General features: G+C 37.3%; 1 long non-coding RNA gene across 1 annotated transcript in view; it reads left to right on the top strand.

Annotated features, from left to right (window-relative positions):
• Window positions 1–9,162, top strand: part of LOC102014497 — a 67,422-nt gene extending 58,260 nt beyond the window's left edge. Inside the window, exons 5-6 of the long non-coding RNA XR_001235242.1 lie at window positions 4,341–4,524; window positions 8,948–9,162. This is a non-coding gene — a long non-coding RNA (uncharacterized LOC102014497). The remainder of the gene's footprint in view (window positions 1–4,340; window positions 4,525–8,947) is intronic.
• Window positions 9,163–21,421: the final 12,259 nt, after the last annotated feature.

Raw genomic sequence — 21,421 nt, 5'->3', positions numbered from 1 at the left:
GAAGGGAAATAGCTAGGTCGAATAGGACCTCTAATGCTACTTTTTTGATGAATCTCCACACCAATTTACACAGTGGTTTTCCCAGTCTACACCTACACTAACAGTGGGAAAGTGTTCCTTTATCTCCACAGCCTCACGAGCAATTGTTATTGGTTGATTTCTTGATGATAACCATTCTTTCTGGGGTGAGATGGAATCTCAGTGTTGTTTTAATTTGCATTTCTCAAACAACTAATGATGTTGAACATTTTGGCATATATTTATTTGCCACTTGTATTTGTTCATCTGAGAAATGTTTAGCATCTCAAATGCTCATTTTGTGATTGGGTCTTTGAATTTTGGGGGTCTTCTTTTTTTTAAAACTTTGTATGTTCTCAATAGAAGTCCTTGTCTGAGGGACAGTTTGCTAAAATTTTTTCCCAGTTCATGGATTTTCTTTTTACTCTGTTGGTGACTACTTTTGATGTGCAAAAACTTCTCAATAAGATGAGACCTGAGTTTTTGACTCTTTGAAGTATTTCACATGCAGTTTGGTGTTTGTTCATGAACTCTCTGCCTATGCATATGTCTTCAAGAATTCAACCTAACTACTCTTCTAGCAGATTTTGTGTTTCTGTTTTAATATTTAGATCTTTGATCCATTTTGACTTTAGTTTACTGCATGGTGGTAGGAATGACTCTATTTTTAGTCTTCAGCATGTGGAGACCCATTTTTCCAAGCACCGCTTATTAAAGAGGAAGTCTTTCTTCCAGTGAACATGTTTGGCCCTTTAGTCAAAGATAAGGAGGCTGAGTGTGTTTATAGTTCTGTCTGCATCTCCTAGTCTGTTCCAATGATCCTTGGTTCTGTTTTTTTGCCAGTACCATACTGATTCTATCACAGTAGTTCTATAGTATAATTTCAAATCAAGGATTGGGATGCCTCCTGTCTTACATTTTTTATCCAGGATTGCCTTTGTTGTTCTAGGTCTTTTCTGGTTCCAAAGGAATTTTAGGAATATTTTCTCTAGATCTGTGAGGAATTCTAATGCTATTTTGATCAGGATTGCAGTAAATCTGTATGATGGTTTTGGGAGAATGGCCATTTTCACAATGTTGGTTCTTCCTATCCATGAGGAAGAAATACCTTTCTAATTTCTGATACCTTCTTTGTTCTCCTTTTTCAAAGTATTGTAATTTTCAAAATTCAGATCTTTTACTTCCATCGTTAGATTGATTCCTAAGTATTTGACCTTTTTGGATGCTATTGTTTAAGGCTGTGATTTCCCTAATTTATCTCTCAGTGAGTTCATTGTTTGTGTACAGGGATGCTATTGATTTACAAGCATTGACTTTGTATTCAGTTTTGCTACTGAATTTGGTTATTAAATCTCTAAGTCTTTTAATGGAGTTTTGGGGTCTTCTATGCACAGTATTGTGTCATCTATGAATAGTGATAATTTCACTATTTCCTTTCCTATCCTTATTCCTTTTGTTACTCTCACTTTTTTAATAGCCCTGGGTAATATAACCAGAACTATATTGAATATCAGTGGTAAGAATGGACATCCTTGTCTTGCTCTTGATTTTAAAGTGAAAGCTTTCAGTTTTTGTCCATTTAGTATGATGTTGGTTGTTGGTTTGTCACAGATGGCTTTTATCAGATGGAGATATAGATCATCTATTCCAACTTTCTATAGGGTTTTTATCGTGAATAAGTGTTAGACTTGATCAAAGCATTATCTGCATCTGCTGAGGTGATCATGTGATTTTTGCCTTTAGTTCTATTGATATAGTGTACAACATTTATTGGTTTGCTTGTATTGAACTATGCTTGTATTCCTAGTGTGAATCCCACCAGGATGCATAATCTTCTTGATGATTTTCTGCATTCTGTTTACTAGTACTTTACTGAGAATTTTTGCATCTATTTTCACTAGGGAGATTTTCCTGTAGTTTGGTTTTTCATTGGGCCTTTCTCTGGTTTTAGTATCAGGGTAATTCTTGCTTCTAGGAATGAGTCAGAGAGAATTGTTTCCCTTTCAATTGTATTATAGAGTTTGAGAAGTATTGGCATTAAATCTTCTCTAAATTTCTTGTAGAATTCAGCTGTGAATCCATCAGGACCTGGGCTTTTTTTGTTGGTAGTTTTTATTATGTTTTCAATTTCATTGACTGATATTGTGTTATTCAGGATTTTTATATCTTCTTGATTTAGCTTTGGTAATTCATAGGTATCTAGGAATCTGTCCATTTCCTCTGTGTTTTCCATCCTATGAGAGTACAGATTTTCAAAGTAGGTATTGATGATCTTCTGAATTTCTGTAGGATATGTAGTGATGTTACCCTTTTCATTTCTTATTGCATGAATTTGAGTTTTTTCTTTCCCTTTTTTGCTAAGTTTGGCTAGGGTTTTATCAATTTTATTTATTCTTTCAAAGAACCAACTCTTCAGTTCCTTAATTCTTTGTATTGTTTTGTTAGTCTCCATTGCACTAATTTCTGCTCTGATCTTTATTATTTCTTCCCTTCTTTGGGCTTTGGGCTTGACTTGCTTTTCTTTTTCTAGAAGCTTGAGGTGCTGCATAATGTTATTTATTTGTGCTGCTTCTTCTTTCCTGATGGAGAGTTCACCACTATAAATTTTCCTCAGAGGATTGCTTTCATTGCATCCCCTAGGTTCCAGTAAGTTGTATATGCATTTTCGTTTGATTGTAAATATTGTTTAATTTCTTCTTTAACTTCATCTGTGACCCAATGATTGTTCAAGAGGATGTTATTTAATTTCCATGTGTTTATGGAGTTCTTGCAGTTTCTTTTGTCATTAGTTTCCAATTTCATTGCACCGTGCTCAGATAATATGCATGGGATAATTTCAATTCCTTTACATTTACTTAAGCATGTTCTATGGGCTAGTATGTCATCTATTTTAGCAAATATCCCATGTGCAGTAGAGAATAATGTGTATTCTGATGTTGTTGGGTGGAATACCCTGTAAAGGTCTACTAAGTCCATTTGTTCACAAGTTTGATTTAGTTCTGTTATTTCTTTCCTGATTTTTTGTCTAGTTGATCTCTCTCTTCTGACAACTGGAGTATTGAAGTTCCCTGTTAGGATTATGTTATTCTTTATTTCATTTCTTGTGTCTATTAAAATTTGTCTTAAATAGTTGGGTGCTCCCTTATTTGGTATATATGTATTTACAATTTTGATTTCTTCTTGCAGTTTTCTCCTAACAAGTATATAGTGACCCTCTTTATCTCTTTTAATCATTCTTGGTTTGAAGTTCACATTGTCTGCAAGCAGAGTAGATACCTCTACTTTTTTCTGGGTTCCTGTAGCATGGAGTATTGTTTTCCATCCTTTGACCTTCAGTCTATGAATTTCCATTTGAATTAAATGTGTTTCTTGTATGCTGCAGTTAATTCAGAATTACTGCTTGAATTGTCTTTTCCACTGGCTTTCTCTCCTTAGTCATAACTTGCTAGAGTGTTAAAAATACTGATACCAGATTAGCTAAAAGTCACAAAAATAGGAAAATTGGAATCCAAAAGAGAAGTATAATGGTGAGTGCAAAACAAGGACAAAATATATATGGTGGAAAATATAACTTCTGCTCTTTTTTCTCACTAAAGAACAAAAATATTAATCTTCAGAAATACATTCAGAATTCTTTATATACCATGATTCCTACCAGAAGATAATCCAAGTAACCAAACACCAACATATTTATTTGTTTAACTTATTTTAAGGATCTTCTTGATTCTTCAGTAAATTTATCTCTCAAATGTTTCTCACCTTATCAAAATACTTGTTTATATTAAGATATTTGAAAATAATAGATTTATTAATTTCACTATTAATATATTTTATCCTTCTTGAGAAACTTGGGAAAAGCAAAAAGAAGACATATCAAAAGCAAACACTTTTTACCCTTCAAGTATACCTTTTGGGAATTTTCTTCCTTCCTTTCCACTTTCCGCCCAGTGCATACACCCCAAAATACTGAAAACTGGTATATACCTTATACATATACCCAGAAATATGCAAAATCTTGTTTAAAAATCTGCTCAGATTGGGGCTTGGTAATTTCTCATTTTCTAAGTAAAAGGGATTAAACTAGTCAAGTAGAATTATACCAGTCTTATAAAATTATGTAAATATGTTAAAATGACTACACAAAATTATCATTTTTAAATGATACTGAATTATCTAAATAAAGATTTACATTTATCATGTTTTCAATGTCAACACCACAGGAAAGCCTTTTCTTAGTCACCTACAATAATAAAATGATTTTAAGATTAACATACATTCAGTGTCTTGTATTAATGAGTAAATGGTGTCCACTTGTTATACAGATTAATCAAGGATGAAATCCTGAGACTAAATTTGAATCACCTGTGAATCATTTTGAGAACTTCAGATATATTCATGTATTCTTAACTTCAAGCTTTGAAGTGTTGAGAAGACCAAAGAGACTTACTCAACTGTGAAAACCTTCTTAAGAGCTTTTGAAGACTACCCATCATGAACATTTCACATGTAAGACAAGATTTAGGAGAATTTAGGCCACAGCAGTATAAATGTCAGACTTATTTGCTTTTAATATAAATAATGTAAATGTTCTATAGCAGCCATGATCAAATTCTGCTTTTTGATAAAATACTGAGGCAGATGGGTCATTCAAGATGATTAAAGCAAAGTATTTTAATATGACTAATTTGGGGGAGAACCAAGGAAGGGGGTCGGAAGGTGTTAAATTGGAAGGGAGACAGAGAGTGTTCTAAATAGTGGTGTTAAGTTAAATAGTGGTTAAATAGTGGTGTTCATAGTTAGAAGGGCCAGTGATAATCACACCCAACCAGATTCACTTTTATAAGTGGGAAAATTTAGGCCTAGAGTTTAGAAGTAGCTTGTCACTCTTTTTATGTCTCTGTTTTCTATTAAAACATTACCACCTCCTTAAATAGTGAAAAGATTTGAAGAAAGACTCTCTTCTTTTTACTTGAATCCTGGGAAAGTACTTAAAAAAAACACATTGGATATGCCTAATAAATGAGATAAAATAATGAGCCTGGAATCAATCACTATACCTCTTAAGAAGTAAAAGAGTGAGAAACTGAATTCTTTATTCAAATTTTGAACAGAAATCATGAACATAAACTTAGATTAAAATTAAAGGAGATGGTAAAACAATGCAAAGCAAATAGGCTTTAAAACAATACAAAACAAATAGGCTTTGGATTTAAATAACAGCGTAACAAACACTGCAAATGTTGCAGTAGTGTATTTCAGGCTGCAGAGGCACGTGCTTAGTTAACTTGACATTAATATGACAGAAGGAAGAAATCACCTACTTATTCAGCACTGTCCTAGGGCTAGTTCTGATATTTGTCTGCCTTCTCATTTAGCCTGGAAATCAAGATTCAGAGTAGACTCTCCTTTACACATTGTTATACATCCCACACTCTACCTACATAGCTCAGTAGAACAGATTTTGCATTGGCATTAAGGTTTTTCTCCTGCATGATGTTACAATATCCACTGTTATAGCTATTTTTGCATTGATGACAATTCAGGGTGAGTCTTTCCTCAACTTTGTATGGGGAATACTTTTATCTCACATCAAATGGGCTGCTTTCTTCCACCCTAAGTGCTCTCACCTCCTTCCTCTCAGTGTATGTGGAGCTCTCTTTTCTTTGCCAGGCATTCACTATCACAGGCAGATAAAACTTGAGTAAGAATGGCACCCACCAGTGTCAAGATTTCCAAGACATAGGACTTTAAAAAATGCTTCTAAAATTCCAATAGTCTATTATGGGATTGAGTGACCTTGATCTCTTAGGATAGCTGTCTATGGTTTTCCACTGGCTTATGAACACATGACTAGGACTAGAGTCACCCTGGGGTGGGTGTCTGGGGAAGTAAAGTCCTAATGAGGTAACTGCTAGCTTCTGTTCAGCTGTTGGAAGAGAAACCAGCAATATGAGACTGAACTCCAATTATCCAGCCTTCCTCGGAGTAACTAACTGATGAGGTGAAACTTAGTCAACAGCAAACTTGGAGTAACATTTAGGATAAATTCAGTTATTTTCTTCCAAAAAAGTGAAAATGAAACTAAGCCCAAATGAATAAATGCTCAAAAACTCTATGCAATGCTCTTTCGCTCTGCTTGAATTCTTTCTACTTTTTTCTTCTTTCAGGCAGTGTTTTCAGCACAAATTCGTAAAATCCTCTTGACTTTTGACTTTAAAGTCCTCCCAGCTATCTGCTGGCCTTTGAGCTCTGGAAACTCAAAGAATAGCACCACGTCAATAGGATCAAGTGTGTTACCTGTAGTGGATTTCAAGGGTCAAAATGCAATGGCTATGGGAGTATATAGCGTAGAAAGCAACTCCTTTTCATGTCTTGCCACAGTTAGAAAACAACCCAAATAGCCCACTTCTGTAAGTACCCCACCCTCACATGGGAAGCCAGACAAATAACAAAATGTACTTTTCAGTAACGTGGGACATTTCTGGACCTATTGCCCACGTCTTTCCAAATGTCCACATCACATGACTGTACCGAGAAACAGAATGAGCAATGCTCTGTAACAAAAAGGCACTTTCAGTTCCCCAAGAGCAGTGGACTACAAGCTGAAGAGGACGTGACCCACAGACACAGCCTGATCATCAGCCCTGGAGCGTTGATGTCGGCACAGCCCGGGGAAAGGAAGGAGCTTTTGGCGGCTTATGACACTGATGCTGATTAAGGGTGGCTAATTGTAGTTCGTGTGTGAAGATGTCGCTCTCCAGGGCACTGTGTTTCCAGAGAGTCTCTGAATGCTGTTTCAGATAACATGGCTACTTTAAGTAGTAAAGCTTCTTTATGACAGTTGGATTGTCCAAGAAGAAAAGGCCCCCATAGACAAGTGAAGATACAAATAGCTCTTACTGCAAGCTACTGGCAACCTGATTTTTTTCATCTGAGGCTCACATATTATATTATTGAGCATAGGAGACATTGTCCATTTAATATCTTAAAAACCAAATTACTTGGAGAAAGCAACACTTTGGTTTATTGGACTTTTCTTCTTGGAAAGTCCTTGATATTTCAATGGTTATAATCAGACTTCTCTAAACTTAAAGTCAACTTTTAGTCCTCATATGTGTTTTAAGAGTATATTGAATATAATCCAATTAGATGCTTGGGATTTGATGCAAATACCAATTGCCAATAGGTATGAACAAAGAAGTTAAGAAGAAGTGGAGCTATGTAATTCTGGCCCAAGATTTATACTACGGGCCACTGATTCCTTAAACAAATAATTATCATGTATCTATTTTCTTCCAGGCATGGAGAACAAACATGTCAGAAGGAGGCAAGGGGAGGATGTAATAAAATATTATGCAAGTAAATATTTAATCACAGACAACTGGTTCAAAATTATGAAAGTAGGGGGTATCAGGTCAACTCTGATGAGCCATCCTTTTCTGGCTATTGGGGAAGGTATATTTGGGAAGATGATATCTAACCTAAGTTCAAGCAGCAGAAATAGTATTTAAATTTTTTACAGCCAAATTTTTGATTTGTTATATTTTTAGGATTTTATTCTACTTTGAAAAGGAATATTAGCATTAAAACTCTGGCTACGTTGGTTTCCAAGCATCTGGAGATTTGAGCCAAAATGTTTGACATTGGTGATATCTTGGACTTGAAAATTGAAATGAAATCATTATTTCTAGCGAGCACAATGGTTCAGACCATTCCTATGACTGCAAACTCCATTTTATCTCAGGAATACTTTCACTATGATCTTTGCTGAGTTGTAGGAGACTTTTTCTATACTACCTTTCTTAGTTCTAAGTTGCTTTCAGCCAAGAAGAAAATTGCGCATCTCTAGGAGATTATGCCTGACTTCTGTCTCATTTGACAGTACAGCAGGTATTTGATTCCATTCCAAAATTTCTCAGTATAGTAAATGTGGAAAAGAAAATGAATGTTTAGCATAAATCCATTATTTAATGTACAGTCATTATAGTTTTAAAATAATCTTCTCAGCTTTTCATACTCAGTGTAGAAATACCTCTTACGTTTTAAGTTCCTTTCTAGTTCTTTTATGTCGTTAAATTTGTTTCCTATGAAAACCTCAGGAAAAGCAACGTCGCCAGAATTCCAGCAGATGACAGCAGAGAGCCACTGTTCCGGCAGTGTCTCAGTTCTGCTGAAGAGTTCGAACTGATGAACAAAATCTGAGCTGGGTCAATAAGCCAAATCTGACCCAGCTGAAAATAGAACATCTCTAAGAGTTCCTGTTGAACTGCTAGTTGGTGTTAAGAGTGAACACCATAATACTGCAAATAGCGAATGTAAGGAAAACACATACACTTCTTTCACACTAGCTACTTCACGGGCATCACTTGGAATTGAAAGGAAATTGGTGTCTCTATTGTTTGATGAGTCTTACATGCTTATATCGGGAAATCTGAGCAACTACTGTGAAGATAACAATATGCAATATAGTAGCCATTGTTAATTCCCTATCATTTTTATTGTTTTTAAATTCTCTTTAACATTAAAAAAGAAAGGGTTTTATTAAAAAAAGAAAAAAGAAAAAAAAAGAACACAAATTTGAATCCTCTTTATTTGTCAGGTAGTGGAAAGAAACTAGAAGCCTGCGTGCCTCCCACAGACTTGTTAAAAATGGGTATGATATTAAAAGTAGTTAACTGCTGTTAGAATACAAGGTCAGGGCCCCCAGACGTCCAAACTCTGCCTGACCAACAGCACAGAAAGCAGCCGGGGCCCTTTAGCATGCTCTAGGGCCGAGTCTCACCCCCACTTCCTGGGAAGACTGGGAAATTGTGGAGATCCCACTGCCTGGAGACCTGAGACCAGTTTCCAAGCCCCTTCGCTCATATCGTCTGTTTGGATCCTCAGTTCCCTCATAGTAATAACAGACCCTTCTCTTTTTCCTTTACAGAGCTGTGGTGGGATTGGAAGAAAGTAAGGCACCGAACCAGCTACCCAGGGTGACACTAAGGCAGCAGAATCTGGCGACAACTGTGAGCTCTAAAGCCCCCAGTGAGGATTTGAATTCCAGCCCACACCAGTAGCCGCTTAATGTTGGGCCGGTGGCTCAAGCTCTCAAAACTCTGACTGTCTCCTATACTTATGATGATAAGAACTACCTTATAAAACTAGATATATTTAATGTGTTTCCTCTGCTTATCATATTTTGCTATTATTAAGAAATGGGGGGCTGGGGATTTAGCTCAGCGGCAAAAGCGCTTGCCTGGCAAGCGCAAGGTCGTGAGTTCGGTTCCTGGTACCGGAGAAAAAAACAAACAAAAAAAAAAAAAAACTAAAAAAAAACTAAAAAGAAATGGTTTCTACGCTGCCCTCGGCATTAACCGTGAGTATGGACGCGGGTATGTTACAGAGCCTTGCCAACTCTCAGCTTTGTCATCTCTAAATTAAAAGTTGAATTTTGACTGTATTTAAACCAATAAGTATTATATTTAATACCTATTGGAAGCACCATACAGAATCAGAAATATCTTCAGCAAGAGGAAATTTAGAGGAACTAAATGAACTCAGCTGACAGATACTTAACAAGACACGGTAAAGTTTAGAGAGAGAACTAATCAGAGCGTTGTTCCCGTGGTGTATACACACAGCGTGAAGAATATGAAACCGATCATGTATCAAAGACAGGTGACAGGTGCCAGAGACAGCACCAAAAGCACTTGGACACAGAAAATTAACAAAGGTTGAACTACCCAGGCCAAAAGGAATGCTTCCTGACCGAAACCTCAGATCAGACACCATCTGTCCGTTTGCACTCAGAGAGGGCTGCACTAGAGATTTCACCTCCCTCCACGAGGGGCGAGCTCTGGGTAATCTGCACCTGCTTGGGTGGACCAAGGATACTGATAGGTATCACCCACTCCAAAAGTCAACCTCATGAGTATGCCAGAAGTAATCCAAATTTAAATACGTGTCTAGGAAGAATGGGCCTTATATTCAGCAGACATAGCATGTATTTTGGAGGGTGACTCTTTACCATCAATTCTCAGGAGATCAAAGGCCCAGGAAACATCATGCCTATATTTAATGGTATCTACAGAAAAAACCATGGTAAGGAGTTTAAGGTTCAGACAAAGCTGGTAGACACTATGAGGAGAGTCTAGGGAATCCTGAAAAAAGCAAGCATCTGGCAGATATGTGAGTGGATCTCTCAGGTTGAAAGAGGAAATGCGAAGTCAGGGCTCCTGAGTTAGTCTGTGAGCACCAACTGTCAGAGATTGTAATGATGTTCTAAACAGAAGGTAAAAAGTCCCCATAAAACTGATTCATAGTGGGCAAATAGTATTTTAAGATGTGAATGGAAAACGAAAGTAAAACCAGAAGGCTTTGGGAAGGGTGCAGCGCACAGGAGCTGGGAAGGCTTTTGGAGGTTGTCTGGGATCTGCAGAGGCTCCCAGGCCTCAGTGCTGCACCTGCCAGGCGGATTAGACTGCAGCAGCCCCTCTGGCCGGGGGGGTGAGGGCACAGGAAGGATGGAGGCAGGAAGGTCCCTTTGCTCGCCACGGAAACCTCACCGGAGGGGCTCATTAGCCAGCAGCTTCTCCCTCCTGCCCTCCTCTGACTCTGACGCAGTTGACATCGTCACCTACATTTCTCTCGTGCCACACAGCAGCCAACCATTTGGGAGCACATGTTAAACCCTCTCTGGGTAACAATAATATTCAAAACCACCTTATATAGGGGTCTCAAAATCATTTTATTTACCAAGAAAAAAGAGATACAACATTTAAATAAGATTTGCAAATTTATTTTGCATTACCAAATACCCTCACTACATGGTATCTAGTGCAGTGGACGAAGACATGAATCCAAACTGGTTTCAGAGCCCCTTTCTTCACTGCCCTAATGGGGGCTGGGGATTTAGCTCAGTGGCACAGTGCCTGCCTGGCAAGTGCAAGGTCACGAGTTCGATTCCTGGTACTGGAAGAAAAAACAAAAACTAAAAAAAAAAATAGTTATTCACTGCCCTAATGACCCCAGGCAGTGGAAAAGCGGCCTGTATGTTTGAGCAGAAGCTGGGAATGGGAAAGGACCAGGTGCTTCGAAATCCCTTCTCCTGTCCCCATTGTAGCTCTTTGTACATTATCCTCTGAGATTTGCAACTTTACCATTACAAGCCGGATCAAACAAATTAACAAATAAAATATTTGTCCTGTGAAAAATTTAAATTATTGATATATGTACAGAGTACTCATTTAAAGTAAACAAGTAGGAGTATAATATATGGAATCACTATCTGACTCATGAATATCCAAAAGGTAGGATTATAATCATGATCTGTATATTATCTTATATAAATACTTTTCATAATACTGCATATTATTTTAAATTTTTCTAATGTTCTTCTCATTTTATCTAATTATATTTATTAAGCTTTATTTTTGTTATATCTAATTTAATAATGAAGACCTATTTATATGCCCTATTTACCAGTTTATTTAATAAAAGCACCCATCTCTAATGAAATAAAAAGGAAAAGCCAGTGTTTATCATCAATAATTAGAAAAGTACTGCTGGTAAATATAGAAATGTAAGTTGGACAAAAAATTTTCCTGTAAGAGTCCAATAGTTCTGTCAGTTAAGGCATAAATTTGCATATGAGCAAACCTGAAATGCTTGTATTGTAACCAAAATAAATCTCAACTTCATTTCCTGGCCCCAAAGCGAGTGGTTCGCTTCAGCTGTTATTTGCACTTCAGGAAGCACAGATGACGCCACAGAGAATGGTTTGTCTCTGAACTTTAATAGAGATTCCCAGATGTCTCACACAGTACTTCTGTTTATGTATCTCTGGATACAGAACTTAGTCAAATGACCAAAAGCGAGCTCAGAAATATCCCTGGAAGCTCTACTTCCTGAATACTGGAGGGGTGGGGGGTTCTATTTCTAAGAAAGGAAGAGGAAGAACAGAAGATGGGGTAAGAAAATAGCATAAGTGATCTCTGCCACACTGAGATAAAAATGACACATTGACAAAATTAACTCTCCAAGTAAAAGTTCTGAAAGAAGCAAAGATAAAATGCTAAGAGCATGAATAAGATCACAGTTTGTTCCCGTGGGAAATCCTCATCGAATAAAAAACAACTCTGTGTTGCGCATCTCACACAAATAATCCTTTTCTTCCTCATAACAGCCCTACCATGAAGGATGGTTAAGGTTCTTAAGCTACTCAGCTGATAGGAGACAGAAACCTACTAAAAAGTGGTGAGAATATCCCAGCCAGAGGAAGGCTGAGGACCTGGGATAGGACAGTGGAGGCCAGAGTACCAGTGACGATTAGTTAGCTAGGGGCACAGAGGAGCTGAAGAGGGCAGCAGGGGTGAGGCTGCACAGTTGCCTAAGGCCGGATGGTGGATAGCACAAGTGCACCTCTCAGGAATTGCATAGGAACCTAATATATACGGACAAGTCAGAGGATGGGGTGGGAAGCATGGCATTCATCAAAATGGAAAGTTCAGGGGGACTGTAACTCAGTACTTTTTCTCACTTTGTTTATCAGTACATGTATGTAGTAATGTTTATAGTCCTTGTGTGGAGGTGTTTGTGCACACATTTTAATTCTTTTCTTCAACTCTTTTCCCTTCTCTCTCTCTTCTCTCCTTCCATCCCTTGATCCCCTTCCAATTTGAGAAAGATCTATCTCCTTACCTCTTATTATTTATCTTTCAGTTTGCTCTTTATTTATACTTCGTTTCTCACATAACAAAAACCAGGCAATATGTAAGCTTGTGTGTCTGATTTATTTCACTTGAGAGTAAAGGCTTAAAGTGCATCAATTTCCCTGCAAGTGACTCAAGTTTATCTTTCCATATGGCAAAATAGTACTCCACTCTGTGTAAATACGTTTGCTTTTTCCATTCATTTGTTGATTGACCTATAAACTACTTCCAAAGGTTAGCTATTATGAATTGTGGCGTTATAAACATGGGTATGCACATGTAGCTATAACACAATGTCTTTATTCTTTAAGGAGGATACCTACAAAAGGAAGAGCTAAATCAAATGGAATTTCTAGTTTTAGTTTGTTGAGGAATTTCCACACTGATTTCCACAGTGTTTGACTCGTCTATGGTCCCACCAACAGTGTGGAAGGGCCCCTTTCACCCCACATCCCCTAGCACGTGCTGTTATTTGTTTCTTGATCATGCTCGTATTTTCTGGGATAATGTAATATGTCAGTGTTTTATTAATTTTCATTTCTTTAATGGCCAGAAATGTTGAGAATTTCTTCATAAAAGGCATCTTCCCCAACAAGTCAGAGCTATACAAATATGTCAGACATAACATTAAGGATGTTTTAAAAACCACAGTATGTATGATACATGTATTTATTAAACATTTGTTTTATGATGTGTAAAAGTAAATTCATGAGCTATATTTTGAGGTAGAGATTACAATTTTAAATCGTCTCCCTTGAATAAATTACCACATCTTGTGTCATCTATGACTTCTGCATACTTCATGGATTTTATAACATGAAATGGAATATATATTCCTCATAGGTTTTTGCCAAAAACTGGATGTAATTTGACAGCATATTTTAACAATTTAGCTTCATTGATTCCAAATCATTAAACTTATATGTCATAGAAGCAATAGTTGTCTTTTGGCACTTATTGGTATTTTATTAAATTATATAATTTTATTAAATTATATAATTTATTAAATTATATAATTGTAAATACAGCTGATATACACAGGTTTGGAAATCAGTGCAAATTACCTGTAAGTAAATATCTCTATTGGTGAGTACATAATTGTATGGGAACCTGATTAACCAAAAAAAGTAGTGCATTTGTGATCCTGGACAATGTAATATATATTGTATGAAAAAATACTTTTTTTGCTTACTTGAGAAAATTGGTTAAGATCCATTACATAAATGAAAGCATATAGTGTTTATTTTCCTGAGCTATTTCATTCCAGTTAGCATAATGTTCTCCAGGACTATTTCATTTTTACCTTTTTCTCCCAACACTTTCCTCAAATTTTTTTTCAAACACCCTCAAAAGATGCCTTCATACACCTATACCGAGTTGTTCTCCCCATTTACCAAAACATACTCCAGGGCTTGTACTGACACTCGCCCTGTATGAGACGTGCCTTTATCTGATCTTATGTACTGACACACTGTTTGTACGCTCTTCTAGATTTATAGAACTGGATAAAAGGATTTTCACATTTGTTAATTAAAAATAGTATCCTCGAGATTGATGTCATCCAATAGAAATAGAAGGTGAAACTCATGTGCACACTCAAATTTCCTAGTAGCCATATTAGAAAATGTAAAAGGAACAGTTGAAATTAATATTTAAATATTAATCAAATCATTTAACCAATTATATTCAAAATATGGTCATTTTAGCTGTGATCAACTAAAAACAATTATCAATAATATATTACAATTTTTGTAGTCTTAAAATTCCAGTGTTCCTTTTACATTTACAATGCAAGTCAGTTCAAACTGTCACCGAAAGTGTCTGAGGAGGTCCCTGCAAAGTAGAGATGGGGTGCCAGGGATACAGCTCAGCGCCGCAGAGGCTGCCTGGCAAGCGCAAGGTCGTGAGTTTGATTCCCAGTACAAAAAAAACCAACAACAAAGTAGAGATGGGTATCTCAACTTACCTCTTAACGCAGTAGGTAATTGACTTGTAACAGAAAGGAATTTCAGGACACATTAGTGAGAGGCATGAGAAGATTTATTAAACCGAATCAAAAAGGTACACACTAGAGAGTGCAAGTGCTCAAGGAAGGCACATTATGATCTGAGATTGAGGGTATTTATGTGATCTTAGAAGTGCCTTCAAGATAGGTGATCTAGAATATATATTCTTAGTGTCTATCGGGTTACCCATTAGTGGGCTAGGTAATAATCCACAGTTTAAGTTTAGCTATAGGGTAACCAATTAATAGTGCAGTTTCCTTGAGAGTGAATATCTATGGAATCTGTGAATCTATAGTACCAGGAAGAAAAGCACAGGCTCAATTTACAGGTAATAAGGACGGACCCTATCATACCTGGATCCAATTTACAGACTTTCCGTTATCTCTTGAGGATGTTGGAGTCAGTATCCTGGAAGGGAAAAACAGGATTAGGATGGAAAAAAAGGTACTGTAAAGTTGGATAACTTTTGACTATACCTTGAAGCTGCAGTTTTCTTAAAAGTAACATTTTAAAATTACAACTTATGTCCTTTCTGCCTATCTTTAGTTCTTCCATCCTATCTCAAGATTGACCACATTTCCAGTGCTCAATGGTTGTATATAACCGATGACTGCCATACCCACACCACAGTTCCAGATAATCCTAGATAATAAATCTCTGGCTCAGAAAGCAAAAATGACTTCCCCAGGTCTTCTAAGCTCGATCAGTCATAGCTTGGTGCACTGCTCCCAACACCTGGGGTGAGCAATAACACTAATATAACATTGTCACACCAAAAAATATTTGTAGACTTAATAACTTACTATGTGTTTCTGTTTTTATTTTAAAATGCAAGCATAAAATAGAGAAAATTAAAAATTCAGAACACATGTAAGTGAGAATGAAAGTTGCCAATGACAACATTCTCAAATGTTAAATAGAAAAACCTGCAATATCATATTCATGTTTTCAAAAACCTAAATACTCAAAAATATTGTTTCTGAGATTTATCCTCACCCTTTTTTTTGGTTTTTAACATTTGCTTCTTTGTTCTTGAAATGATCTTTTCTTTTTTAAATTATACATCATTCTCCAGCTCTGTATGGAGTATGTATAGTTATTTAGACCTACCATCAGAAGAGCAACATCTGTCCAAAATATCAATTTATTAGCATGGGGGGTGAGAAGCACAGCCAGGGTCTGGCATCACTTTATACTTAAACTATTCTAACCATCCAAAAGTAGACCTGCCAGAATTTTACAGCTGTTAGGAAAGCTTGCTGCCAGGTTGGTGAAGTCATTTATTCCAGACCAGTTATTCTCAGAGCAAATTTTTTTTAATAAACTACCTTTTTCCAGAATCCATTCAGAAATGTGTCATTGAGCTGTAGTGTTTTATATTTTAAACTTACTATTCTCTTTATATTTAGTTTTCCACAAAAATCCAAAGATATGTCAAAATCATAATATTTGATATTACAATCAATTTCTGAAGCCCTCACATAAATAGCCACTCTTGGTGCTTAGGCATGTAAATAAAGTTATGACTTAAAAAATAATAATAAGAAGAAATTTAAGCGGGGGAAGATTGGAAGCATATGGCATCCAAGGGGAAATTTAAGAACTCAAATCACAGCATAGAAATAAAAAGGAAATTGAAAAAGTGAATTAGAGAAGGTGAGGGGATAATTGAGTTATTTCCAGCTAATATCGCAGAAATTGGATTGCACCAGTCTGGACAGTACTAAATGCTTATGTTAATTGGCACCTCATTATAGTATAGGAATAACAGGCATACAGGGAAAAGTTATTGGCTGTATTTGTGGGATGAACTAGAGTTTTGCTTTTAAAATGCACCCAACAATCAAAAAGCAAATGACTCCCAGAACAATGTGTGGGGAAACACGCATGGAGCCAATTTCTCTCACAGCCAACTACTCACCACGATTTATCATATTTGGCTTCATATTTTTCAGTCTGTTCTGGAACACATTTGACCTGGCTTTGATTGCACATTTAAAGGCAATCTGTTCTGACGAGGCTCCCCAGCTGGGCAGAAATTTGCTGGCCTGAAGCCATGCAAAACAGACAGCATCTCTACATCTCTGCTTACAGACCCCAGCAATTGTTTCAGGATATAAATGAGGACAAGGGAATCCTTCCAGGAAGTTTCTACTGCATGTTTAGTGGCTTCTAGAGTTTAAGTTGGTTGTTGATTAGAGAAGTTTCCAGAAGGAGTTTTTGTTCTCCATGCATAAGGCTATTAAACAAACAAGAAAACCCTGGCTCTAAGACTCCCTGAGGTGTACTCTGCATACCCATCAGTCTTATCTTTTCATAGAGATAGGTATGGTCCCTTCTGATCAAGGTGATTTATTCTATATCCCCTCCACACAGGACACTATTCGAAATTCTCATCCCTGTTCTTGTATGAACTGCCCTCTGCCATATGCTCTGACTCTTTAGATTGCACCCACGAAAGCATTGCTTCCTCACTGAAACCCCCCTGGGTTTCTTGCGTCTTGCAGGAATGGACAGGAGATCACATAGCCGGTACTTTGTGAATCATCACTTTGTGTTACTGTTTGCATGTTTCTCAACATCTACCATAATTTAGGCCCTGTGTTGGGTGTCGAAGATGTATCAGTAAGTAAGATTGCACCAGGATTCCACCATCATGGAGATTACAAACTAATATGGGAGCTTTCTGTCCTCTCTGAGTCATGGTTATACTTATTGTGCACTTAATGTGGATTGTTTTTATTTTCTGTACATTTGTCTATTCTCCCTCTCTAGATTTAAATTTTTAGTGTCAAATAATAACAGTAATAATAATAGTCTCCCATTGACCACTACTGCATTTCAGGTATTGTGATTTATCACTAAGCAGAGGTGTTATAGCATGGGTACTAATACATGTTGATTCCAATCCCTGGTATAATGCTATAATTCTACCATTATCAGCATCCTTCACAGATTAGGATCTGAGTCCCTGGAAAATCCATGACTAGTCCATGACTGAGCATCATTAATGCTTCTAGACTACGAGTAGGCACTCCTTAAGTATTGCTTGAATCAATGAATTGATTAATTAATTAATCTGGAGTGTTCAACCAACTGATAAGTACACTGTTGCATCAACAGAAATTAAAAACTATGTTTGTGGTGGATTGACAACTGGTGACCAGCTTGTAACACCCAGCTGAACTGAACCAGCGTGGTGCTGAGTGTGGGAGGGCCATCTGAGGATTGTTGCCAACAAAATAAGAAGGACTTAAGAGGAAAAGGGGAAGCCATTTGGGGTCTGTTGGTTCTCCTGGTGCTGTTGGTTCTCCTAGAGGAGCTTGTCAAGCTAGCTTTCCTGGTATGAATACGGCTATTCTCATCATCGAAGGCGCTCAGGACCTTGTTGTCACTGAGAATAGCTACAGTCCACCATGGGGAAGCTCTGGTCCCTACTTTCAGCATCACTTCCTGGCTCCAGAGCGGAAGAGGAAGCACTGTTCAATATCCTGGAGAAGCTTATCATGCTGGCTTTCCTGATACAGACTCGACTGTTATCATTGCAGGAGCTCAGGACCTCCTTGTTGCTGAGCATGGCTGTGGTAATTTTCAGGGGAGCTCTGGTTCTTACTTTGAGCGTGTCCTTCTGGCTCCAGTGCAGATCCCTCAGCCTGCTAGCATAGATGCTTCATCCTGCTGGCACAGACTTTCTAGCTTCCACCACTGACTTTTGTGCCTTCCCAGTACAGATCCGTGAAACTGATTTGCATGAGACATTGTCCTGGGCTCTTGGCCTCTGGTTGGACTTGTTGGGGGCATTGTTATGGGTTCTAGGCTTTCAGGTGGACTCATGCAGGACACTGCCATGGGATCCAGGCCCTCAGCTGGATTCTTTGGGTCTGTAGTGTGTGGACAGATTTCTTGCACTCTTTTGAATTTAACTCTTTGGATTATTATAAAATAATCCTATAAAATGCGTGTCCTGTATTGTTTCCCTTGCAAACCCTGACTACAACAATATTGATTCTAAACCTTGAACAATAACTATAAACAATATAAAATCAGAAAATTCTTATTTCTTTGTTCTCCAAATGTTTCACAGAAGTTTCCTTTCTTCATTTCTTCAAGTTTTTGATTCCTTAGTATGCAAATATACACTTTTATTCCTCTCAGTCTATTTTCCAAGATGATTTCAGAAAGTTCCTTGATTGCAGTAGCTTAGGAACAAACAGTGTTCTGAGAGAGCTCTTTAATTCACTAGTATATTTTTAATGGAGATGGCTCTGACATGTCCTTCAAAACCTGTACAACACGCTCTCTGATGGTGCAAATTATTCTTTTATCTCTAGCTTAGATACTAAAACTACTTAGGAATTAGCAAACCTGATTGTACTGGCAATAAAATACCTTTCTATTAACACTATGCCAAATCTTACCTTGAAGCATAGTAGCTGTCTTTCCCTTTATGTTGTAGTGTGATCTTGTAGGAACCACCTACGAGGCTAAAGGGAGAAATTCGGAAGACAAGGTTGTGCTTCAGGCTTAAAAAATTTCAGGAGGAAAAAAATCACTCTCCTTATAAAATAAAGTAGAGATATTTGGGTGGGTTTTTTGAGTTTTTCTTCTTGCTGTTATTTGCCTGATAAGAGATTTGGAGCCTGCTAAGTCATCAATAACTAGTTGGTTTTAGTCATAAATTCTCTCTGGGGGCAGAGCATTAAGATGGAGTGTTATCAGATTGAGGTCAAACTAAAAAGTATGAATAGTTTGAATATAGTGTTACACTCTTTTCTTTTCCCTATAAATGGGGAAAATGTAAATCAGAATGAAATTGTGGCAAATACAGATTATTGCATAAAGGGAGAAAAAAATAGTAAAGACATACCCAAAGGAAGAAAGAGAGAAAAAGGGCTTCTCTTTCCTCACATGTAGAATGGAAGTAATAACACTAATCTCAGGACTATAACACCGCAGAATTGCAGAGGATACTCATCATTCACACCAGGATGGAAACATACACTGGAAGCAACCTACCTCTGAGGGGTCTTGCAAATGTGAAACACACTACGTATAGAAGGGTTCTTGGAATACAGTAAAGGATTAACAACTACTGGCTATTTTCTTCTCTGAATTCTAATCTGCTAAATTTTCCTATCCAATTATTAGTTCTCTGCTGCCTGCTTCAGTAGTGACTGGATTCTTATTTCACCTGCCAATTGCCTCAGCTATTTCATTTTTATTGAAGCAACTTATTGAAGCAACAATTCTCCAATACAAGTTCCCTAAGACACAGATAACTGAAATCGTCCCATGGAAAAAATCTAATTCTCATCTCTGATTATTTTCTCTACTGGTACCCTATCAACAGCTTGTCAATAGTTGTAGGACAATTATCCACTTACACCTGAAAAGTCCATAAGGGAGCCACTTATAATATTCAACTGCTGAGTACTTGACTCTCAACTGAGATGTGTTGTCAGTGCAAAATATGCATCAAATTTCAAAGACAGAATGAAAAGAGGGTGCAAATGTTGCAGTTCACAACAGTGGTCTGGAACAAAGACAAGAAATTACTTGGAGTCAGAGTCCAATTCAAGCTCTAAGAAAGCCCAGAGCAACTGCCCTTAACCGAAACTCCTCAGCGTGAGTGAATTTCATAAAGACATTCCTGAACTGAAGCTTCTGTGGTTTTTTATTAATAGAACCAGGAAGCATGGATAAAGGACAAAGGAAGGACATCTATGTATAAATTCATTTAGGGGCCAGGGGAAGGTCAGGGTGGTCAGTTACATGACTCAAGTTAGGACAAATTTTAGTAATAAATCAAAGTGTAGGGAGGATGAGGGGCACAGCATTTATTCCTTAAGGTAAAGTGTTTTGATCCTACTTGGACTTGTGGCTCCATAGTCTATCTTTTAATATGCAGCCATGCATTGCAAGAAGTTTTGGGCTTATGGTCCCAAAATTCCCTTCTCTGCATATGCACCACATATATACCTTTGGCCAATGCCTTCACAGTAAAACACCAATAATTTAAATGTTAAATTCTAAAGTAATATTTGTGTCATATTAGGTTTAATTAAATATGTTATTTAAATTAATTCTTATCTTCTTAGTTTCTTAACGTGTCTATTAGAAAATTTAAAATAGCTTGCATGCCTTGTATTAGTTAGCTTTTCTGTCACTGTGACAAAATACCCGACAAAAGGGAGAGAGGATCATTTTGGCTTGTCGTTTCAGTGGGTTCAGTCCATGACTGACTGGTTCTCCAAAGCAAAACCATCAGGGTGGAAGTACATGGAGGAGGACTGCTACTCATTGCATGGTGTCCAGGAAGTACAGAAAGAAGGAAGGAACCAAGGATAAGAATATGCCCAGTGACCATTCTCTAACCAGGCCCTGTTCAACTACTTAACTCATCAATGGATGAATTCACTGGTAAGTATAGCACCCATATATTCCAATCACCCTCTAAACACATAAACTCCTGGGGAATATTTTACATCTAAACCATAATACACCTACATCATGTGTTCATTGGACAATTCTAGGGTCAGGCCTTTTTTTTAAAGGCATACTAAATCAACATTTTTTCCTAGTCATTTGCAAAAGAGAAACTCAGTTTGCCTGTCTGTCCTTCTGTCTGTCTGTCTGTCTCGGTCTCTCTCATGCATATACACATGCACACAGCTATGATGGTCACAGGGAGCTTTTCAGTGA

The sequence above is a fragment of the Chinchilla lanigera genome, unplaced genomic scaffold (genome assembly GCF_000276665.1).
Source record: "Chinchilla lanigera isolate Chin_1 unplaced genomic scaffold, ChiLan1.0 scaffold00039, whole genome shotgun sequence".
NCBI lineage: Eukaryota > Metazoa > Chordata > Mammalia > Rodentia > Chinchillidae > Chinchilla > Chinchilla lanigera.
The sequence above is the reverse complement of the archived record's forward strand: the minus strand, read 5'-3'. Positions and strand labels throughout refer to the sequence as shown.